Source organism: Pinus tabuliformis, chromosome 3_2 (assembly GCF_031772625.1).
Source record: "Pinus tabuliformis cultivar Carrire ecotype Pingquan chromosome 3_2, CPIR1, whole genome shotgun sequence".
Taxonomy (NCBI): domain Eukaryota; kingdom Viridiplantae; phylum Streptophyta; class Pinopsida; order Pinales; family Pinaceae; genus Pinus; species Pinus tabuliformis.
The window spans coordinates 402,446,219-402,461,200 of NC_142302.1; positions in this window are offsets into that span (position 1 = coordinate 402,446,219).

The following is a 14,982-nucleotide window of genomic DNA, read 5'->3' on the forward strand; positions in this document are numbered from 1 at the left end:
AAGGAAAAAAGAAAGTAGCTTTTCTCTGTTTGTTTCTAAGGCAGCTGTCACACCTTAGTGGGATAGAGCAATTCTATATAGACACTTTTCCCTGTAACACTCCGCCTAACACCATCTCTTTGATCTCTGTTAAGAAATGCAGTAAGACCACCTACCATACTAGGAATTTGTTTTCTTTCTGATTCACTCTCAAAGTAAGGGGAAGATCCTAACCACATCCATGGCCCCTAGGAAGGGTTCCTCCATGCAGCAGAAGCAGGTGGATATGGTTGTGGAAAAACACAGGGACATCTTCTCCTCGCCCATAGGGGCACCCTTTCACTATCAGGTCATGAATCTCACCGATCCAACTCTCGGAGCACTTCTACCCAACGAGATGATATATCACCACTCCATTATGGAAAATGAAGAGATCATGTGGAAAATCCAGGGTTTGTTGTAAACATGACACATCCGCTGGCAGGTTCATGACATATTGGAGAAGTCAAATGAAAAGTACAAGCAGTGACATGATCAACATTGAGCGCCACACAAATTTCAGGTAGGCAATAAATTTTGTTTACATTTACTGAAAGAATGCCTTACTAGAGCCCATCGGAAGCTCAGACCACTCCAATATGGTCCTTACACCATTACCAAGGTTGTGGGAGACAATGCTATGGAGCGCAACATTCTCACATTCCTTGGCTTGCATTGAGTGTTCAATGTGGACCTCCTTCAACCATGCTTACCACCATTATTGGACACATCAGACATTGCACAATAGCTCACACCAGCAAAAGTTTCCCCACCTCGTGGAGGCACTCAACGCAAAGGGGACCATTGCTTCCTAAGTGGGGAGGATTGATCCAGGTGGATGTGGGTGGCCACCTGCCTATTCCACTTGGACCTCCACCACTATCTCTTTCAGTATTTTAGTTTCCTTAATTGTAGCATAATTTATTGTTTTTGGCAGTTTTTCGGGTCTTGAACTTCCGGAGCCGTTTTCAGGCCCTAAACAACATTTTTTTTTTGGAAAACCAGGGCCAAAAAATGTTGTCAATCGATGTTGGCCACTGAGAAGTTGTAGTATTCGAATAGATATTTCTAACGAGGTATTGTGTGCGTCAAACAGAGGTCGTATCCCAAAGTTACGACCCTGAGAAGTTGATGTACCAATTTACCCAAACAAGGTCCATAGTTTTGGCGCTTCATCTCCTATGGTTAGGTTTTTGGATGTTTAGGGTTTTCCATAGTTTCTCAATAATAAATAGGCTTCTAAGGCTCATTGTAACATAGTTCAGAGGCATGTAGCTGTCACATCTCTTCTCATAGAGAAACTACCATCGCCCAAGCTAGGCTTATTTCCATTTATTTTGTAAGCATATTTTAGCATTTGATATTAATGAAATGATGTGTTATTTCTGTTGCATCTCTGTATTTATGGTTATACTTGTACTTTGCTAGATTCTTCTTTAAGTTCGAATCAAGTTGTCATGTAAGCAAGTATGGTGGTAATAATTCTTGCAGAGTTTGACATGACCATTGAGTATTGCTTAGATAAGATTAATGTGATAAGACAAACACTATAATGGGTCTGTCCATTCCAACCTTTGCTAGTATTATAAAGAGCATGGGCAAGTGTCTCAATGGACTTCATCATTCATCTTCTTGCTTTGTAAGGTTATATAATTTCGTGGTTTTGGACCAATTTCTCAAGGTATGCAATCTTCATTCCAATGAATGTGCCTTGTATAGTAGAGGAGGTTGTGAATATGTTCTTTATGAATGTGTGAAGTACTAGAGCCAATCAATGAAAATTGTGTCAAATACATATGATTCACAAGACAATTTTTGATAGAGGTGTTCAAGCTTGTTGGAAACAAGTTGTCAATGAGTTCAAGTTTGTATCCATAGATTGATGGGTATATAGACTATATCAATGATCTTTTGGAGGATTATCTAAGGTATTTTCTTCATGCATACCAAGAATATGGTATAGAGTTGTTGGATGCAACCTAGTGTAGTTAAAACATGTAGAAGAGTTCCACAATAAGGTACAATCTATTTGAGTTGGTCAGTGACATCCAAGTAAATTGTTTTTCATCCAACATTGGGGTCGACCCCAATGCATGCACAACCTAGTTGAGATCATTTTTCTATTCAACATTAAAATTGACCTCAGCCTAAACATAACTTAGTTAATGAAGAAAAAAAAAGAAAAAAAAAATTGAAAGATAGAATAGAGTTTGTATCTAAGTTGATTCCAAACTTTATCCAATATGATAACCATCCCAAATAACATATTTATTCTTTTATATTTTCTTTTACACTTACCACAAATAACTTGTAAAAGTGTGAAATTCTGAGGTCCATATGCAAAATGTAAAATAAGGTGAAGGTGCAAATTAAATTTATATTCAAGCGATAAAAATAAAACAAATATTAAACAAGGAGAGCTACGACGTAGCAAGTCCCTGCCTCAGGGTGAAACTTGCTGTATGATCCTAGAATTGTACCCTCGAGGTGGAATTTTGCAGGTTGGATGCGTTGAGTTTCGGTATTTCATGTGCAAAGTTTGAAATAAGTCAGCCACTAGATTTGTACCATCGATGTGGAATTCTACAAATTGGATGTGTTGAGTTTCGGTGATGCATGTGCAAAGTTTGAAATAGGTCAGCCAAAATGTCTACTACGCTGAGAAAATAGGACTTTATATATATTAGCATGGCACAGGTAGTGAAACGTTTTGCCGAGTCATTCATTCTAGTAATCATGTGGTTACTAGTCAAGTCCAATTTTTCACCTGGGTTAAACTAGTTGTATACCTAGGTTAAACTAGTTATATACAAGCCTAACATCGTTAACTATAAGTAAATATGAAACAAGGATCATAAATAAAGCAACGACGGTGGCTATCTTCCCTCTTTGAACACCTTTGCGATAAACTACCCATACCAACGGTGGAAATCGTGCCATTGCATAGTTGAGTGACTCGGAAATTGAATGGCCCACCAGTATTTTTAAAAGGCAGCATGGCAGTTGTGCATGAACGTTATATTGTGTCATGGGCAGGAAGTCTCACAGCATTGTTGCTTACCACCACGTAGCCTGTAAAGAATCCTCTAACGCTCATTTCGAAACATATTATTGCAACGTCACATTAGAGTTTATTTTATCACTAACCATCCACGTTTCATTTACTTCAATACGTGGCTTTTATGTTTCCAAATGTATGCTGAGTAAATGTATCATTTACAAGATGTTTCATGCATGTGCTAACTCCATGATAAAAAAAAAATGGGAGGGTCCTAATTCATGGTGCCAGAATTTCATTTCTCCTGAGATCTACCCTTGTTTCCATAGTCATACATCCTTTCTTTTCTGGTACAAAAAAGGTTTTCTAATAAATTGAATCATACATCCTTCCTTTTCTGGTACAAAAAATGTTTTCTTATAAATTGCTGCGGAAACTCTTGTTTTTTAGTAGGCATTCCTGTTTTGATTTTATTTCAGGGTTGTGATTGATAACATCTTTGAAGGTGGCCATCTGGTGTCGTGTTTAAGTAGGTCTTTTTGTTTTGATTTAATTTATGGTGTCCTGTTTGAGCAAGCTTTGTTGTTTTGATTTAATTTCAGGGTTTTGATTGATAACATTATCTGTGAAAGCGAAAGCACCCTCTCATTTTCAGGATCAGGATGCAGAGTTAAATTGACTGTCGTTCAGGATGTGGAGTTAAATTGATAGCCGTTTGAGGGATTTTCCTTCTTACAGGTGGATAGTGAAAAAAATCATGGTATTTTGTTGGAGGCTATTCAACAGAGTTGAACCTTAATATCAACCAGACATAGAGAATGAAGAACAAGGTTATGGAAGCTGCTCAAATCACATTCTGCCCTGAGTTCGAATTTGGAATCAGAACATTCAAATCACATTCTTCCCTGAGTTCGAATTTGGAATCAGTACATTCAAATCACATTCTGCCTTAGTTCGAATTTGGAATCAGTAGATTCTGGGCATTCAACGATTAGGGAATGAGTAGTACTAACAAGAATTTCCCCTAAAAGGCCAAGTACCGTAGAGAGTGAGTTCTAGGTTGTTGTTGGTTTATTCCCTTGCTCCTGCGATTTTATCTCCAGAAATACAATATTTATTGAGAAATGATGGCCTACCCAATTTGGCCCAGCCACTAAGTTTTGTTGGAACCCTGCATATGTCTTGTTTTGACTCTGCGCGTTGGTTTGCTTGGTCTGCTTCAGTACTGTAGTGTTGCAACCAAATGTCTTGTTTTGAATCTACACGTTGGTTTGCTTTAGTAGTGTAGTGCTGCAACCAAAGATAAAAAAAAAAAAAAAAAAAAAAAAAAAAAAACTTATCTCAGAAGCTTTTTTAAATTGACAAGGATCAACGACATGGTCATGGCTTTTTGGTTCAACCAGAACGACTTATTGAATCAAATTGATGGGTATATTGTCTTCCAACCTATGTACTGTGAACAAATTGTCAACATTATTGTAATATTACAGGTATGTGGTTCATGTATTTCATTGTTTACTGAAAACCAAAGCTAAACAACAGAAACCCTAGCTTGGTTCAGAACCAGGACCAAGCGTCTGCAAAAGCTAAAGCTTCAATGGAGGCTCTTTTGAGGCCTTTCCGGGTATGCTATTCCATGACATGTCAAAGGTAAACTAGAGCGATAGGATTCCAGGGTTTGACAAGCAGATTCTGGGGACCTGCGTTCTGTAGAGTAAGAGGTATATTGTATTTTTTTTGTGCATAGTTTTTTGAAGAAACAATAGTTTTTCATTAAATAAGTTGTCTGAGAGGTTTTTCAATGACAGCTTCTAACCGTAAGAAATGCCTGCGAAGGGTGGGGCGGTTTGATAAGGGTCGAGGCAGTGGTTGCAGGCAATCAGTAAGTTCAATAGTTCAATATTCCACACAATAGGCCAGTTTATTTGCAGAGGGCAAAGGAACTTTTGCAGCGGCTGGGACACTGTAGTGAACAACATTCGGTTCGATAGAAGAAAGTTGGGAAGGTGCGAACGAAAGCAGTTGCACAGTTTTGGCATAATAGGTTCGACTAGTTTGGGTTTTTTTCTTTCTTCGCGAAATCTATTTACTCACATAATATCACTAAAAACTATAATTCCATTGAACCTATCAGTGAGATGCAACACTGCAACATAAATAACAGTGATGGACCGTACAACAATGGGAAAACCTACTGTAAGGTAGTCGAACGCGCTGGGCGGCTCCTCCAGAAATGGTCGTTGATCGAACCAGGCGACAAAGCGGGCGGGTTGGATTGTCCTTCCCTTTGAGATCTTACGGTAGTCGAGATGCGAGGTTGTTCCGGTACCCCCGCCAAGGAAGGTCAATGTGAGAGTAGTTGCGGTGATTGTGTTAGCACCTAAATCTGCCTTAGGCTAAAGAAGGAAAAAATTAGGGTAACCACAAACCACGCTCAGTCTGGTAGCTAGCCCTACCAGAGCAGGAGAGGGCTCTCTCCGAGTCACGCTCAGCGAATGGATAGGAAAAATGGTCTGAGATGACTTACAATGCGATATTTACCTTAGGCTAGTAAGTGAAAAAGGATTTTGGAAAAGATTTTCGAAGTGACTGAACTTCTGAGATGTATATGGGACTGGCGCTTAGCAAGGAACAGAGAATTGAGAATGAAGGCACAGATTATTCCGTGAGGCAAGGTAGGCGGGAAGCGCAACAATTTTAACTTAAGGTGACGCGGAATGGAAAGATTGCTGAAGATAGTGAAAAGGGCATGGTCGCATGAATCCTTTTCAACAGAAGAATAACACTGCACATGAAATTTTCCCACAGGCAGAGCAATATAAATTGAATTCTACCTAATCTCACTTAGAAAATTTCACTGAAATGAAACATGAAATGAATTATGAAACATAACAAGATACATATGGAACATAAGAACACATTTGCTACACCCACAACCACAAGAATCTCATGAAACAGAGCCGCTGCCTTTCATTAACTCTCTGTCAAAAATACATAGTGCAGAAACAGAGTTTCTTTCCCATAGTCTCCCAGAAGTTACAAGCTAGCCAACCATTTGCAAATAACTTGCTTACAATATATAGAAAGTGTAGAGAAGAGATGGAACGCCCAGGGGTGGGGAAGTTACTCAAATCATTTCGAAAAGGAGATGGAGAGCCAACCATCAGCTACAGGTGCAGCGCTCTCAAGCATGACAGTTGGCTGCGGTGACCCTTTGCATTCTTTTGCCACTTGGATAGATGCCCACCTGGAGAGAAAATTCTTTAAAAGGCGCACTTGGTGCCAAAAAACCGAAGAGAAAATGAACGGGCCCACTTGGAGAAGTCGCGACCCGAAATTTCGCGAAACGGGAGCAATTTGGTCGTTTTTCTCCTGTGCGTCACACTACTTTGGAGCCTGTTTTGGGGCACTTTCATGTGTCCAAAATGTGCCCAAGTGGGCTTGTTGGAAAGCCTGTCCTGTCTACTTTCCAACCCAACTAGAATTTCTGAATTTGAAGCTCATTTTCCCCTCCAAAACTTCATTCTCCCAAGACTGCTTTCTGTGTGTCCAAAAAGTGGCAGAGAGGCCATTTTTGGGTGTTTTTTGACCTTTAGGAGACCCAAAACTTGTCAAAATTTCTAGCCCGGACACCAGTAGACGTATTTTTCAATGTTGAATCCAAATATGCAAGCTGTTCCTCGATCTGAGTTCTAGATTTTTAGCGTCGCACCAGTGGCGCGACGCACAGGGAGAAATTTCTTGTTTTGTGCCCAAAAAATTTTCCTGTGACCAAAATTTGCCCAAATTCCTTGAAATTTGGGCTGGAGGTTCCCTATGAAGTGCTTTGCTGTGCCGAGGAAGCCTCAGCCAAGATTCGAAGCCGATCTTTCTCCTTTGCCTCCTTTGCCTCTTTTGCCTCTTTTCTCGCTTTGCTAAATTTTTGCCTTTAGGCTCCTGATTCTCGCTTTGGAACTCATGTTGCGTGCCTGGTAGTGATGAGTCATGCGCCTCAGCATGTCTTTCTCCCTGTTTTCTTTGTCCAACCGCTGCTCCAAGTGAACGTTCACTTTCTCTAGCACATACTCACGGTCTTCGTCTCTTTGCTCCATAGGTCTGCCTTGCGCTGCTAGGATGTGTCGCCGGTTTTCCCTGATCATTTGCAACTCTATCTCGGCTAGCCGATCCTCAAGTTGCTTGTTCCTCTGCTCTAGATACTGCATGTTCCACTTGGCCCTATCCAAGTCCAGGGATAGTTTCTCAATCACGGATTGCTGCTCCTGAATGATCTCTCCCAGCTCAGCATTTGTAGGTTCTGCATCCGTCTCATAATCCTGGAGGAGAACAAACTCAGTCTCTTGCTCACCTGATGGCACACCTGAAGGCCCCTCCTCGTGCTTGGGCTTCTTGCCCTTGTCCTGTACCTGTGTCGTTGATGTAGGAAGCGAGGCCCCTTCCACCCCGGGTGGAGATAACGCTCGCTTTGCTGCTGCAAACAAAGGTCTGGTGCCTTTCGGATAGCCTCTCTGATATGTGATGTATATTGGCATGGTGGCAGTCTCATGGCTATCAAACTGATGTGCAGGACTTCCCATCTCAGGATCTAACTAATGTGAAGGACCTCCCATCTCATGTTCTACCTCTGATATCACCGGTGGAGCGCTGAGAAAATCACGGGAGATGAAGTCCTCCCAAGCAATACCCTGCAATCCCAACTGATGGTCCACCAAAATCTGGATGAGAGCAAAATGATAGACACTGTTTAGCTGCTATCGTGGGGTCTTGCGCTGCATGAAGTTCTTCATCTTCTCAATGTTGTTGCAGATGAAAAATGGGAGGCTCATCATCTTTACCCTGGTGAAGTGCATGAGCAAGCGGATGTGATAAGCATAAAGGCGAGAAAACCTCCCCTCGCAACTGAAATATTTCATGATCAATCTCATGAGTGGGGCATACTCCTCCCTCAAAAATCTGAAAGGAAAGACTCTAGTGAGCTGGCTCAAGCAGCTGTTCTTGATGTAGGGCTCATAGTGATGCCTCTCCACCTTCTTTTTCTTATGCCACCGCTCCCCAACGTTAGGTATCCCTGTTGCCACTGATATAGCCTCCGGTGTCAAGGTGAAAGTGACCCCAGCCAGGACAGATTGGCCTCCCTGTAGATGAAGTGCGAAAAGGCGGGCCAACTCATGATGTACTCTAACATTTGCCACCCTTTGGAAAAATTCATAACATGCCAAGTGCTGGAAACAAGACATGGCAAGTGGGCATGCCTGTAGCTCTGTGAGGGTGTTGGGCTCATCTTTGAGATGTCTGCCACTCCAGTGATGTCTCCTATGGGCCCTCTCTCCTGGAGATGTGTCATTGTGTGTATCCCCCTCATAATCTGATGAATTTTCTGATGCCATCACTGCTGCTTGTACCTTGAGTTTAGTGCAGCCCTTTGGATTCAATGACATTGATGAATGCTCTGAAAATCTGTTACCAAGGGGAAAATAAAACAGGGGACTGTTAGGAGGCAAATGATGAAAAGGGGAATAGGGGTTTAAAGGGGAAATTTATCAGGGATTTGGGAGTGTTTGGGGTGTGTTTTTGATGGGGTAGGGTTAAGGAACTTTTGAGCTATATGAGTAAAGGGGACAAAGGGATATGATTGCAATGTAGCTAGGGTAACTATCAGGGGAAAATGCTCCAGGGAAATCAGCTGATCAAGGTAAGGTAGGAGCTTATTTAGCAATTGTGTTACTGTAGCAAAAACCCTAGCTTTTTTACCCTTTTGTGTCATTTTTGTGTTTGCTTAAAAAAATTTGTTTTTGGTCTCATGGTCACCAACATCATATTTTTCTTTAAGCTTAGGATCAGTGGTGAAAAGATTTATGGGCACTTTTGCAATTTTAAGAGCCAATTCCAAAATTTTTGGGCGATTCGGTGCATTCTTAGGCTCACAGGCCTGTGCGTTGCGCGCTTTGCCCAGTGCACCGCGCGCCGGGTATGCGCCGCGCCAGTGTAAAGTTAACACTGTGGTCGGGCTCCCAGTGCGCCGCGTGCCCTGAGTGCGCCGCGCCACGTTGTGTGTGCGCCGCGCATGGTCAAACGACACAGTTTTTGTTTGAAAAATAGGGGAGGGAGTTTTAGGGGGATTTTAGGGGGTTTTCTTGGGAGATATGGGGGATACGGAGGTGAAAACGATGAGGAGTGAGGGGACAAGGAGAGGGGAGAAAAACCTTGGTGGCATTTTTACAAATTGGCAACCTCGTTTATCATTTTCACTTGATGATTATTTCATGGATGGCCATTATGCTTTTGGGCACCATTAGACTTCTTAAAAACCCCAAATTAATGACACAAGTGATGGAGAAGAGGTGTCAATCATGGCCTACCTCTTGATTCGCTGACTTCACTGAGATCTGAATCGAATTGCAATGTTTTTTAGGCCCGTGTCTGTGTGTGTCGCGTGCCAGGCCCAGTGCGCCGCGCACCCTGAGTGCGTCACGCCCTTGTGGATTTTGCACTGCGGGATGGCTGCCAATGCGTTGCGCCCTCCGTGTGCGTCGCACGCCCTGGTGTGTGCACCGCGCCACCTAGCAATCTGCCCTCCTTGCTCGAATTCCTCCTCCTTAGCCCTATTTTCTTCAACAATGCATCTCTCAAGCTTTTTCATAACACAATGACTTAGTCTTGGGCCAAAACAAATATATATAGGCTGAGAGAGAGTTGGGTTTAATTTTTTCCTCTTTGAAGACCCACTTTCTAATGTTTGAGTTTTGCACTTTTCATTGACCTTTAAAACACTCTGTTTTTCCTTTTTCTTTGAAATTTTGGCTCTCATATTTCGGCGTTTCTTTGCGGGGACTGTGTGACTGGGCCTCTGGCTTTGAAATCCTTGACTGCATTTGAAAATGTCAACTGTCGATTTTTGAAAATTTTTGTCATAGTTGACCTTGTTTGAATTTTCTTCAAAACAGAGTTTTGAAGAAGAATCAATGTCTCTTGCGGTGATGATGAAGCTTTATGAACGGTAGGTGTATAAGATCTCCTTCTGGCCTGCATGGCTTGTTCTGGACATGTTTTTTCAAGGACCAAACTGATGAATTTCTAGACCCTAACAGTAAAAAATGACTCTGTCCTACAATATGACCAGTGCTTGACTATCATGAATTTCATTGATTACGGACCAATTCACGAACCAGCAGAGGCCAGACATGAGGGGAAATGAGTAGCATGACTTTCTCCGTCAGATCATGGCATGTCCCTAGCAAAATGCAGCTTCGTGGATGGAGCGGGACACCTAAAATTGAAATGCACAAAGAGCTTTTATCTCTAACGAAGGGCTGACCAGACCGACTCTAACATTGGCTCCAATGGGGGATGGTAGCTCCTTGGAGGTGCCAAGAACAGTAGATCTCTGGGGGAGCTAGACAGTGCCTCTTTGTCCATTGGGCTATGGAGTCATCATTTGATAAATAGGACAAGACTCTGACTTATATTGACTCAAACTTGACAATTGGAATAACTCAAACACTGACTGTACATAATGAAACCAAACTAAAATAAAAATGGTATTTACAATGACAGTGGAAGCAGTGTTAATAGATCAACAATGATACCGCTTGAGTAGTCGACCATTGATCGGCCCTCCAGGACAGTCTTCCTCATTCATTTCTTTAAGAAGAAAGGCATTTTGACCCCTGTATGCTGCGATCTTGAAAGGACCTTTCCAAAGATTTTTGAACTTTCCGTGCTTGCCTTTCTCTTCATTCCTTGCATCCCACTTCAGCACCACATCATCCAACTGAAATTTGTCCGCTTTTGCTTTTCTGTCATAGATTTTCTTTATCTTCTCCTGCAACTTGGATGTGTTTTTGGAAACTTCCTCTCTTGTTCGCTGCAAGTGGATCTTTTGATTCAACCTTCTCTGCATGGGATCTTCCTCACTGCCGGCTTCCTGAAGAAGTTTGACCGCCGGCGCAGCAAGAGAAGCGGGAAATACTGTGTCCACTCCATAAACCAGCTCAAACGGTCACATACCAATAGACTTTTTCTGACTGATTCGATCTGCCCAAAGTGCATGGACCAACCTCTTGTTCCAGCTCTTTTTATTAATTTCCAACAGCTTCTTGATGATGTTGACCAAAGATTTATTCGAAGATTCCGCCAATCCATTTCCTTGCGGATGATAGGCAGTTGAATGACCCAAAATTATGTGATATTTGTGACAAAATTCTACCATCCTTTTCGATTTAAAGGCTGTTGCATTATAAGTGATTATTTTGTTTGGACAACCAAAGCGAGACAAGATGTTATTTTCGAGAAATGAGATGATTACCGTGTCTGTCGCTTGTCTGGTAGGTGCTGCCTCAATCCACTTTGTGAAGTAGTCCGTCGCTGTAAGGATCCACCTATGCTGTCCGGAAGATGCGAGATGAATTTCCCCAATGAAATCCAACCCCCACTGCTGGAATGGAGCGCTCACTTCGATAGGTTTGAGTGGCAAAGGCTGTAGTTTCTATTTTCCTTCGAAAATTTGACACTTATGAGAGCGCTTTACTATCTTATGCACATCAGCAAACAAAGTAGGCCAGTAGTACCCTGCTCTCAAGATTTTGTTCGCTGTTGACTTCCAAAAAAGATGTCCACCACACTCTCCTCCGTGGAAGTCCTCCATGACTTTCTTTGCCTCCTCTTCCACCAGACAATTTAGCAAAATGCCACCGGGATCTTTCCAATACAGTGTAGAATTCAAGATACAAAACTTGGTAGCTTTCAATTTAAGTGTTCTTGCTTTGTTTCTAGCCATGCCGGGCGGTGGTGATAGATTTTTCAGCACATAGATTATATCAGAATACCATGGGGACAAAGAAAACATTTCGGATACCTGAACTGAAGTTCCTTCATCATTCTCATCGGACATGGCAGCGATCAGATTTATGTCCAATGCATGCAAATTTGACTTAGCCATTAGCTTCGCCAATCCTTGTCCTTTGACCAACTTTGTAGGCTTTATCTCCACATCGTATTCTAGCAAGGCTACGATCCATTTGCCTCTTCTCCCTTCCGGATCGGTCTGCACTAAAACATCTTTCACAGCAGTATTAGGAACATAGGCCAGAATGTGAGAATGTAAGATATACACCCGAAAATCCTTCAGTGCCTTTATCAATGCCAGGGCTTGCTTCTCAATGATGTTGTATTTCAAAGCTGCATCCCTTATAGCCCTGCTGAAGAATGCAATGGGTCTTTCATGATCATCCCTCTTCTGCAATAGTACCGCTGCCATAGTGTGCTCAGAAGCAAATGAAAACAATATGAAATCTTGAGTATAATCCGGGCTAACCTGAACTAGAGCTGAAGAGAGGGCCAATTTGACCAAGTTGAAAGATTTTACAGCCTCATGCATCCATTTCACCTGGCTGTCCTTCTTAGGCATGTTGGTCATTTCTTTCAAGTGTTCCGCAAGATTGGGCACAAAGCAACGCAAACAATTCATCTTACCATTAAATGACTGTATCTCCTTTTTGTTCCTCGGCAGATCGATTTGCTGAATTGATTGGACACGTGCTAGGTCTATGCGGATGCCATCTTTTGAGATGATATGCCCAAGTAATTTTCCTTCCTCCATGACAAACAAGCTCTTCTTAGGATTCAGCGATAAACCATATTTCCTGCATTTTTGAAAGACAATTTTTAGGTGATGCATGTGCTCTTCATTAGATTTTGAAAACACCGTCAAGTCATCCAAGTACACCACCAAAAACACATCCTTCTCATTTGCAAACACCAAGTCCATTGCACACTGAAATGTCGCACCTGCATTCTTCAAACCGAATGGCATTTTGGCATAGTGAAATGTCCCCCATGGAGTTGTGAATGCTGTCTTATCCCTATCATCTTCATGGACTGAAATTTGGTTATACCCGGAATAACCATTGAGCAGCGACATACGAGATGCCCCCACTACTCTCTGAAGTATATGGTCCATCTTGGGCAGCGGATAGTTGTCCTTCAATGAGACCTTGTTTAGATTTCTGAAATCAATGCATAGGCGGATCTCACCGGTCTTCTTTCGTACAGGAACTAAGTTAGATATCCAATATGAAAATCTGATAGGCACAATGATACTTGACTTGTAAAACCTATTTACCTCTTTTTCGATGGATGGCAACAACTTTGGATTGATCCTTCTCAGCTTTTGTCTAAATGGTTTCTGATTGGGCTTGATAGGTATGGTGTGCTGAATGATGTTCGTATCATAGGTCTTTAAATCAGAATAATCCCAAGCAAATACATCTGCAAATGAAGCCATCAAACTGATATATTTTTCCTTGATCTTTGGCGGTAGTGTCTTGGACAATTTTACCAATTTTGGATTTGCTGCTGTACCGATGTTGACTTCTTCTACACCTTTCTCCATGGGCTGCAAAGTTGGCTTGTGGGCTACATCATCCTGATCGAAAAGTTCTTCTAAGGGTATCAAGCCTTTAGGAATGATGTTGTTCTTTAGCTGCAATACGTCCATTTGATTGATTTGTACTTCTTCTATACCATTCCCTTTATTCTCATCGTTTTCCACATCGATTAAGGTTTCTTTGAACTTGCCTTTGTTGAGCAGAAAATCCTTAATCTCCTCATCATCTTGGAACACTTGCCAATGTCGTTGATTGTCTGGAATGGTTGGACGGTGCTTGACATGGATTTCAAACTTATTGCTGGAGTTCATGGGGATCTTCAAGCTGCTTGCTGCCTTGGCAAGAGCATCAACAATACTATTTTGTATTCGTGGCACACATGTCAAGGTGTATTCGGAAAATAGCTTCAAGATGTCCAAAACTGCATTACGATAGGCCCGCATCCTAGCATGTTTTGCTCGGTACTCACCTCTGACCTGTTTTATCACCAACTCAGAATCGCCATATACTTAAATCCTCTTTGCATTCAGCTTTCTAAGAATCTTCAGGTGAGTAATCAGAGCTTCATATTCGGCTTCATTGTTGGAACATTCGAAGGCTAGCTTGTAGGAGCAAACTCTCACGCTGCTAGGTACTTTGTTTGGGGCGGAGAAAGGACTGCGTACCCAAATACCAATACCGGCTCCATCATTCCCTACTGCTCCATCAAAATCCATGGTCCATAAGCCTTCTTCTTCTTCTTGCAAGTGCTAAAAATCTTTTTGCTGTCCATTGTTTGCTTGCTGTCCATCATTTGTTTGCTGTCCATTGTTCATTTGCTATCCATCGTTTCCAACTAATTGCCCAATCTTTTGTTGCTTTTCTTGTCTTTCTTTCTTCAAAATCTCTCTAAAATTTTCTGTTATCTCTGGAATGTCATCTGCTTCTACTATCTGACTATCTATTTCATTTAAACTATCTGAAAATAAAACAAAAGACTCTAAATCTGTATGTACATAGTTTATAGGATGATTTATCGGTTTCTCCTTGCTTGTGATCATATACTTCATCTTTTGTTCCCGATATAATTTCCTCATCTGTCCAAACACTGGGATTGTCGCATAGGAGAAATCTAGCTGTAGTGTCCCCTTCAATTTTGCCACCCAAGACCTGGAAAGAAGCATACCAAACCTTGGAGGAATGTCTGCTACCACTACATCCATCAGAACATTTTTCATAGGAAGCTGATCTAGACTCACGACTAAGTCTTTGATGAGCCCTATGCACCTTACTCTGCTGGAGTCGAATGAATAGAGATCATGATATTGGTGGGTGATGTCCAAACCAAGCTTATCCATGATAGCCTTGGGCATGAGATTATGAGAGGCTCCGAAATCGAACATGGCATTGTGTAGCACAAAGTCATGCAATCGTAAACTGATATAGAAGGGTGGCACCTCGCTCTCGGGAGACTCACCATTTGTCGCTGGCCCAAAAATCATTTCAGGCTGATCAGCTTCCATGTTTACCATGTCGGACATTGGGTCCAAGTTCAACAATGTAGAAATCTGTCCTCTATAGCTGTTGTTCTTCATGATTTCTGTC